This window comes from Salmo salar, chromosome ssa16 (assembly GCF_905237065.1).
Source record: "Salmo salar chromosome ssa16, Ssal_v3.1, whole genome shotgun sequence".
NCBI classification, from domain to species: Eukaryota; Metazoa; Chordata; class Actinopteri; order Salmoniformes; family Salmonidae; genus Salmo; species Salmo salar.
In genome coordinates, this window is record NC_059457.1 from 85925771 (window position 1) to 85933270 (window position 7500).

Here is a 7500-nt window from a genome sequence, read left to right on the forward strand (position 1 = left end):
GAGAGATAAGGTGGAGGGGGAGAGAGATAAGGTGGAGGGGGAGAGAGAATTAGAGCGATAAGGTGGAGGGGGAGAGAGAATTAGAGAGATAAGGTGGAGGGGGAGAGAGAATTAGAGAGATAAGGTGGAGGGGGAGAGAGAATTAGAGAGATAAGGTGGAGGGGGAGAGAGAATTACAGAGATAAGGTGGAGGGGAGAGAGAATTAGAGAGATAAGGTGGAGGGGGAGAGAGAATTAGAGTGATAAGGTGGAGGGGGAGAGAGAATTAGAGAGATAAGGTGGAGGGGGAGAGAGAATTAGAGAGATAAGGTGGAGGGGGAGAGAGAATTAGAGAGATAAGGTGGAAGGGAGAGATAATTGTATAGAGAGAGAAAGAGAGAATGTGGAGGGGAGAGAAAGAGAGAATTAGACAGAGCGAATTAGAGAGATAAGGTGGAGGGGAGAGAGAGAATTAGAGAGATAAGGTGGAGGGGAGAGAGATAAGGTGGAGGGGGAGAGAGAATTAGAGAGATAAGGTGGAGGGGGAGAGAGAATTAGAGATAAGGTGGAGGGGGAGAGAGAATTAGAGAGATAAGGTGGAGGGGGAGAGAGATAAGGTGGAGGGGGAGAGAGAATTAGAGAGATAAGGTGGAGGGGAGAGAGAGAATTAGAGAGATAAGGTGGAGGGGGAGAGAGATAAGGTGGAGGGGGAGAGAGAATTAGAGAGATAAGGTGGAGGGGGAGAGAGAATTAGAGAGATAAGGTGGAGGGGGAGAGAGAATTAGAGAGATAAGGTGGAGGGGGAGAGAGATAAGGTGGAGGGGGAGAGAGAATTAGAGAGATAAGGTGGAGGGGAGAGAGAATTAGAGTGATAAGGTGGAGGGGGAGAGAGAATTAGAGAGATAAGGTGGAGGGGGAGAGAGAATTAGAGATAAGGTGGAGGGGGAGAGAGAATTAGAGAGGTAAGGTGGAGGGGGAGAGAGATAAGGTGGAGGGGGAGAGAGAATTAGAGAGATAAGGTGGAGGGGAGAGAGAGAATTAGAGAGATAAGGTGGAGGGGGAGAGAGATAAGGTGGAGGGGGAGAGAGAATTAGAGAGATAAGGTGGAGGGGGGAGAGAGAATTAGAGAGATAAGGTGGAGGGGGAGAGAGATAAGGTGGAGGGGGAGAGAGAATTAGAGAGATAAGGTGGAGGGGGAGAGAGAATTAGAGCGATAAGGTGGAGGGGGAGAGAGAATTAGAGAGATAAGGTGGAGGGGGAGAGAGATAAGGTGGAGGGGGAGAGAGAATTAGAGCGATAAGGTGGAGGGGGAGAGAGAATTAGAGAGATAAGGTGGAGGGGGAGAGAGAATTAGAGAGATAAGGTGGAGGGGGAGAGAGAATTAGAGAGATAAGGTGGAGGGGGAGAGAGAATTACAGAGATAAGGTGGAGGGGAGAGAGAATTAGAGAGATAAGGTGGAGGGGGAGAGAGAATTAGAGTGATAAGGTGGAGGGGGAGAGAGAATTAGAGAGATAAGGTGGAGGGGGAGAGAGAATTAGAGAGATAAGGTGGAGGGGGAGAGAGAATTAGAGAGATAAGGTGGAGGGGAGAGAGAATTAGAGAGATAAAGTGGGGGAAAAAAGTATTTGATCCTCTGCTGATTTTGTACATTTGCCCACTGACAAAGAAAGGATCAGTCTATAATTTTAATGGTAGGTTTATTTGAACAGTGACAGACAGAATAACAACAAAAAATCCAGAAAAGCGCATGTCAAAAATGTTATAAAATGATTTCCATTTTAATGAGGGAAATAAGTATTTGACCCCCTCTCAATCAGAAAGATTTCTGGCTCCCAGGTGTCTTTTATACAGGTAACGAGCTGAGATTAGGAGTACACTCTTAAAGGGAGTGCTCCTAATCTCAGCTTGCTTCCTGTATAAAAGACACCTGTCCACAGAAGTAATCAATCAGATTCCAAACTCTCCACCATGGCCAAGACCAAAGAGCTCTCCAAGGATGTCAGGGACAAGATTGTAGACCTACACAAGGCTGGAATGGGCTACAAGACCATCGCCAAGCAGCTTGGTGAGAAGGTGACAACAGTTGGTGCGATTATTCGCAAATGGAAGAAACACAAAAGAACTGTCAATCTCCCTCGGCCTGGGGCTCCAACTCACCTCGTGGAGTTGCAATGATCATGAGAACGGTGAGGAATCAGCCCAGAACTACACGGGAGGATCTTGTCAATGATCTCAAGGCAGCTGGGACCATAGTCACCAAGAAAACAATTGGTAACACACTACGCCGTGAAGGACTGAAATCCTGCAGCGCTCCGCAAGGTCCCCCTGCTCAAGAAAGCACATATAAATGCCCGTCTGAAGTTTGCCAATGAACATCTGAATGATTCAGAGGACAACTGGGTGAAAGTGTTGTGGTAAGATGAGACCAAAATGGAGCTCTTTGGCATCACCTCAACTTGCCGTGTTTGGAGGAGGAGGAATACTGCCTATGACCCCAAGAACACCATCCCCACCGTCAAACATGGAGGTGGAAACATTATGCTTTGGGGGTGTTTTTCTGCTAAGGGGACAGGACAACTTCACCGCATCAAAGGGACGATGGACGGGGCCATGTACCATCAAATCTTGGGTGAGAACCTCCTTCCCTTAGCCAGGGCATTGAAAATGGGTCGTGGATAGGTATTCCAGCATGACAATGACCCAAAACACACGGCCAAGGCAACAAAGGAGTGGCACAAGAAGAAGCACATTAAGGTCCTGGAGTGGCCTAGCCAGTCTCCAGACCTTAATCCCATAGAAAATCTGTGGAGGGAGCTGAAGGTTTGAGTTGCCAAACATCAGCCTCGAAACCTTAATGACTTGGAGAAGATCTGCAAAGAGGAGTGGGACAAAATCCCTCCTGAGATATGTGCAAACCTGTTGGCCAACTACAAGAAACGTCTGACCTCTGTGATTGCCAACAAGGGTTTTGCCACCAAGTACTAAGTCATGTTTTGCAGAGGGGTCAAATATACTGCTCAAAAAAATAAAGGGAACACTTAAAAAACACATCCTAGATCTGAATGAAATAAATAATCTTATTAAATACTTTTTTCTTTACATAGTTGAATGTGCTGACAACAAAATCACACAAAAATAATCAATGGAAATCCAATTTATCAACCCATCGAGGTCTGGATTTGGAGTCACACTCAAAATTAAAGTGGAAAACCACACTACAGGCTGATCCAACTTTGATGTAATGTCCTTAAAACAAGTCAAAATGAGGCTCAGTAGTGTGTGTGGCCTCCACGTGCCTGTATGATCTCCCTACAACGCCTGGGCATGCTCCTGATGAGGTGGCGGATGGTCTCCTGAGGGATCTCCTCCCAGACCTGGACTAAAGCATCCGCCAACTCCTGGACAGTTTGTGGTGCAACGTGGCGTTGGTGGATGGAGCGAGACATGATGTCCCAGATGTGCTCAATTGGATTCAGGTCTGGGGAACGGGCGGGCGAGTCCATAGCATCAATGCCTTCCTCTTGCAGGAAAAGCTGACACACTCCAGCCACATGAGGTCTAGCATTGTCTTGCATTAGGAGGAACCCAGGGCCAACAGCACCAGCATATGGTCTCACAAGGGGTCTGAGGATCTCATCTCGGTACCTAATGGCAGTCAGGCTACCTCTGGCAAGCACATGGAGGGCTGTGCGGCCCCCCAAGAAATGCCACCCCACACCATGACTGACCCACCGCCAAACCGGTCATGCTGGAGGATGTTGCAGGCAGCAGAACGTTCTCCACGGCGTCTCCAGACTCTGTCACGTCTGTCACATGCTCAGTGTGAACCTGCTTTCATCTGTGAAGAGCACAGGGCGCCAGTGGCGAATTTGCCAATCTTGGTGTTCTCTGGCAAATGCCAAACGTCCTGCACGGTGTTGGGCTGTAAGCACAACCCCCACCTGTGGACGTCGGGCCCTCATACCACCCTCATGGAGTCTGTTTCTGACCGTTTGAGCAGACACATGCACATTTGTGGCCTGCTGGAGGTCATTTTGCAGGGCTCTGGCAGTGCTTCTCCTGCTCCTCCTTGCACAAAGGCGGAGGTAGCGGTCCTGCTGCTGGGTTGTTGCCCTCCTACGGCCTCCTCCACGTCTCCTGATGTACTGGCCTGTCTCCTGGTAGCGCCTCCATGCTCTGGACACTACGCTGACAGACACAGCAAACCTTCTTGCCACAGCTCGCATTGATGTGCCATCCTGGATGAGCTGCACTACCTGAGCCACTTGTGTGGGTTGTAGACTCCGTCTCATGCTACCACTAGAGTGAAAGCACCGCCAGCATTCAAAAGTGACCAAAACATCAGCCAGAAAGCATAGGAACTGAGAAGTGGTCTGTGGTCCCCACCTGCAGAACCACTCCTTTATTGGGGGTGTCTTGCTAATTGCCTATAATTTCCACCTGTTGTCTATTCCATTTGCACAACAGCATGTGAAATGTATTGTCAATCAGTGTTGCTTCCTAAGTGGACAGTTTGATTTCACAGAAGTGTGATTGACTTGGAGTTACATTGTGTTGTTTAAGTGTTCCCTTTATTTTTTTGAGCAGTGTACTTATTTCCCTCATTAAAATGCAAATCATTTTATAACATTTTTGACATGCGTTTTTCTGGATATTTTTCTTGTTATTCTGTCTGTCACTGTTCAAATAAACCTACCATTAAAAATATAGACTGATCATTTCTTTGTCAGTGGGCAAACGTACAAAATCAGCAGGGGATCAAATACTTTTTTCCATTAGTGATTGGTGGAGGGGAGAGAGAGAATTGAAGAGATAAGGGAGAGGACAGACCAACAGAGTGAGACTTTAGGTGTGAAGCTGCTAATGATCACAACGGAAGGAACCACAACACCCACTGACTGGTGATAGAAGAGAGGGGAGGGTGTTTGATATGGGGTTATAACCCTCCACCAGGCAGGATGTTTGATATGGGGTTATAACCCTCCACCAGGCAGGGTGTTTGATATGGGGTTTTAACCCTCCACCAGGCAGGGTGTTTGATATGGGGTTATAACCCTCCACCAGGCAGGATGTTTGATATGGGGTTATAACCCTCCACCAGGCAGGATGTTTGATATGGGTTTTAACCCTCCACCAGGCAGGATGTTTGATATGGGGTTATAACCCTCCACCAGGCAGGATGTTTGATATGGGGTTATAACCCTCCACCAGGCAGGATGTTTGATTTGGGGTTATAACCCTCCACCAGGCAGGATGTTTGATATGGGGTTTTAACCCTCCACCAGGCAGGATGTTTGATATGGGGTTTTAACCCTCCACCAGGCAGGGTGTTTGATATGGGGTTTTAACCCTCCACCAGGCAGGATGTTTGATATGGGGTTATAACCCTCCACCAGGCAGGGTGTTTGATATGGGGTTATAACCCTCCACCAGGCAGGGTGTTTGATATGGGGTTTTAACCCTCCACCAGGCAGGATGTTTGATATGGGGTTATAACCCTCCACCAGGCAGGGTGTTTGATATGGGGTTTTAACCCTCCACCAGGCAGGATGTTTGATATGGGGTTATAACCCTCCACCAGGCAGGGTGTTTGATATGGGGTTTTAACCCTCCACCAGGCAGGGTGTTTGATATGGGGTTATAACCCTCCACAAGGCAGGGTGTTTGATATGGGGTTTTAACCCTCCACCAGGCAGGATGTTTGATATGGGGTTTTAACCCTCCACCAGGCAGGGTGTTTGATATGGGGTTATAACCCTCCACCAGGCAGGGTGTTTGATATGGGGTTATAACCCTCCACCAGGCAGGATGTTTGATATGGGGTTATAACCCTCCACCAGGCAGGATGTTTGATATGGGGTTTTAACCCTCCACCAGGCAGGATGTTTGATATGGGGTTTTAACCCTCCACCAGGCAGGGTGTTTGATATGGGGTTATAACCCTCCACCAAGCAGGGTGTTTGATATGGGGTTATAACCCTCCACCAGGCAGGGTGTTTGATATGGGGTTATAACCCTCCACCAGGCAGGGTGTTTGATATGGGGTTTTAACCCTCCACCAGGCAGGGTGTTTGATATGGGTTATAACCCTCCACCAGGCAGGATGTTTGATATGGGGTTTTAACCCTCCACCAGGCAGGGTGTTTGATATGGGGTTATAACCCTCCACCAGGCAGGATGTTTGATATGGGGTTATAACCCTCCACCAGGCAGGATGTTTGATATGGGTTTTAACCCTCCACCAGGCAGGATGTTTGATATGGGGTTTTAACCCTCCACCAGGCAGGATGTTTGATATGGGGTTATAACCCTCCACCAGGCAGGATGTTTGATATGGGGTTTTAACCCTCCACCAGGCAGGGTGTTTGATATGGGGTTTTAACCCTCCACCAGGCAGGGTGTTTGATATGGGGTTATAACCCTCCACCAGGCAGGATGTTTGATATGGGGTTTTAACCCTCCACCAGGCAGGGTGTTTGATATGGGGTTTTAACCCTCCACCAGGCAGGGTGTTTGATATGGGCTTATAACCCTCCACCAGGCAGGGTGTTTGATATGGGGTTATAACCCTCCACCAGGCAGGGTGTTTGATATGGGGTTTTAACCCTCCACCAGGCAGGATGTTTGATATGGGGTTTTAACCCTCCACCAGGCAGGATGTTTGATATGGGGTTTTAACCCTCCACCAGGCAGGATGTTTGATATGGGGTTATAACCCTCCACCAGGCAGGATGTTTGATATGGGGTTATAACCCTCCACCAGGCAGGATGTTTGATATGGGGTTTTAACCCTCCACCAGGCAGGATGTTTGATATGGGGTTTTAACCCTCCACCAGGCAGGATGTTTGATATGGGGTTATAACCCTCCACCAGGCAGGATGTTTGATATGGGGTTATAACCCTCCACCAGGCAGGATGTTTGATATGGGGTTTTAACCCTCCACCAGGCAGGATGTTTGATATGGGGTTATAACCCTCCACCAGGCAGGATGTTTGATATGGGGTTTTAACCCTCCACCAGGCAGGATGTTTGATATGGGGTTTTAACCCTCCACCAGGCAGGGATGTTTGATATGGGGTTTTAACCCTCCACCAGGCAGGATGTTTGATATGGGGTTTTAACCCTCCACCAGGCAGGGTGTTTGATATGGGGTTTTAACCCTCCACCAGGCAGGGTGTTTGATATGGGGTTATAACCCTCCACCAGGCAGGGTGTTTGATATGGGGTTTTAACCCTCCACCAGGCAGGATGTTTGATATGGGGTTATAACCCTCCACCAGGCAGGGTGTTTGATATGGGGTTTTAACCCTCCACCAGGCAGGATGTTTGATATGGGGTTATAACCCTCCACCAGGCAGGATGTTTGATATGGGGTTTTAACCCTCCACCAGGCAGGATGTTTGATATGGGGTTTTAACCCTCCACCAGGCAGGGTGTTTGATATGGGTTTTAACCCTCCACCAGGCAGGATGTTTGATATGGGGTCCACATCTCTCTCTCTCTATCCACATCTCTCTC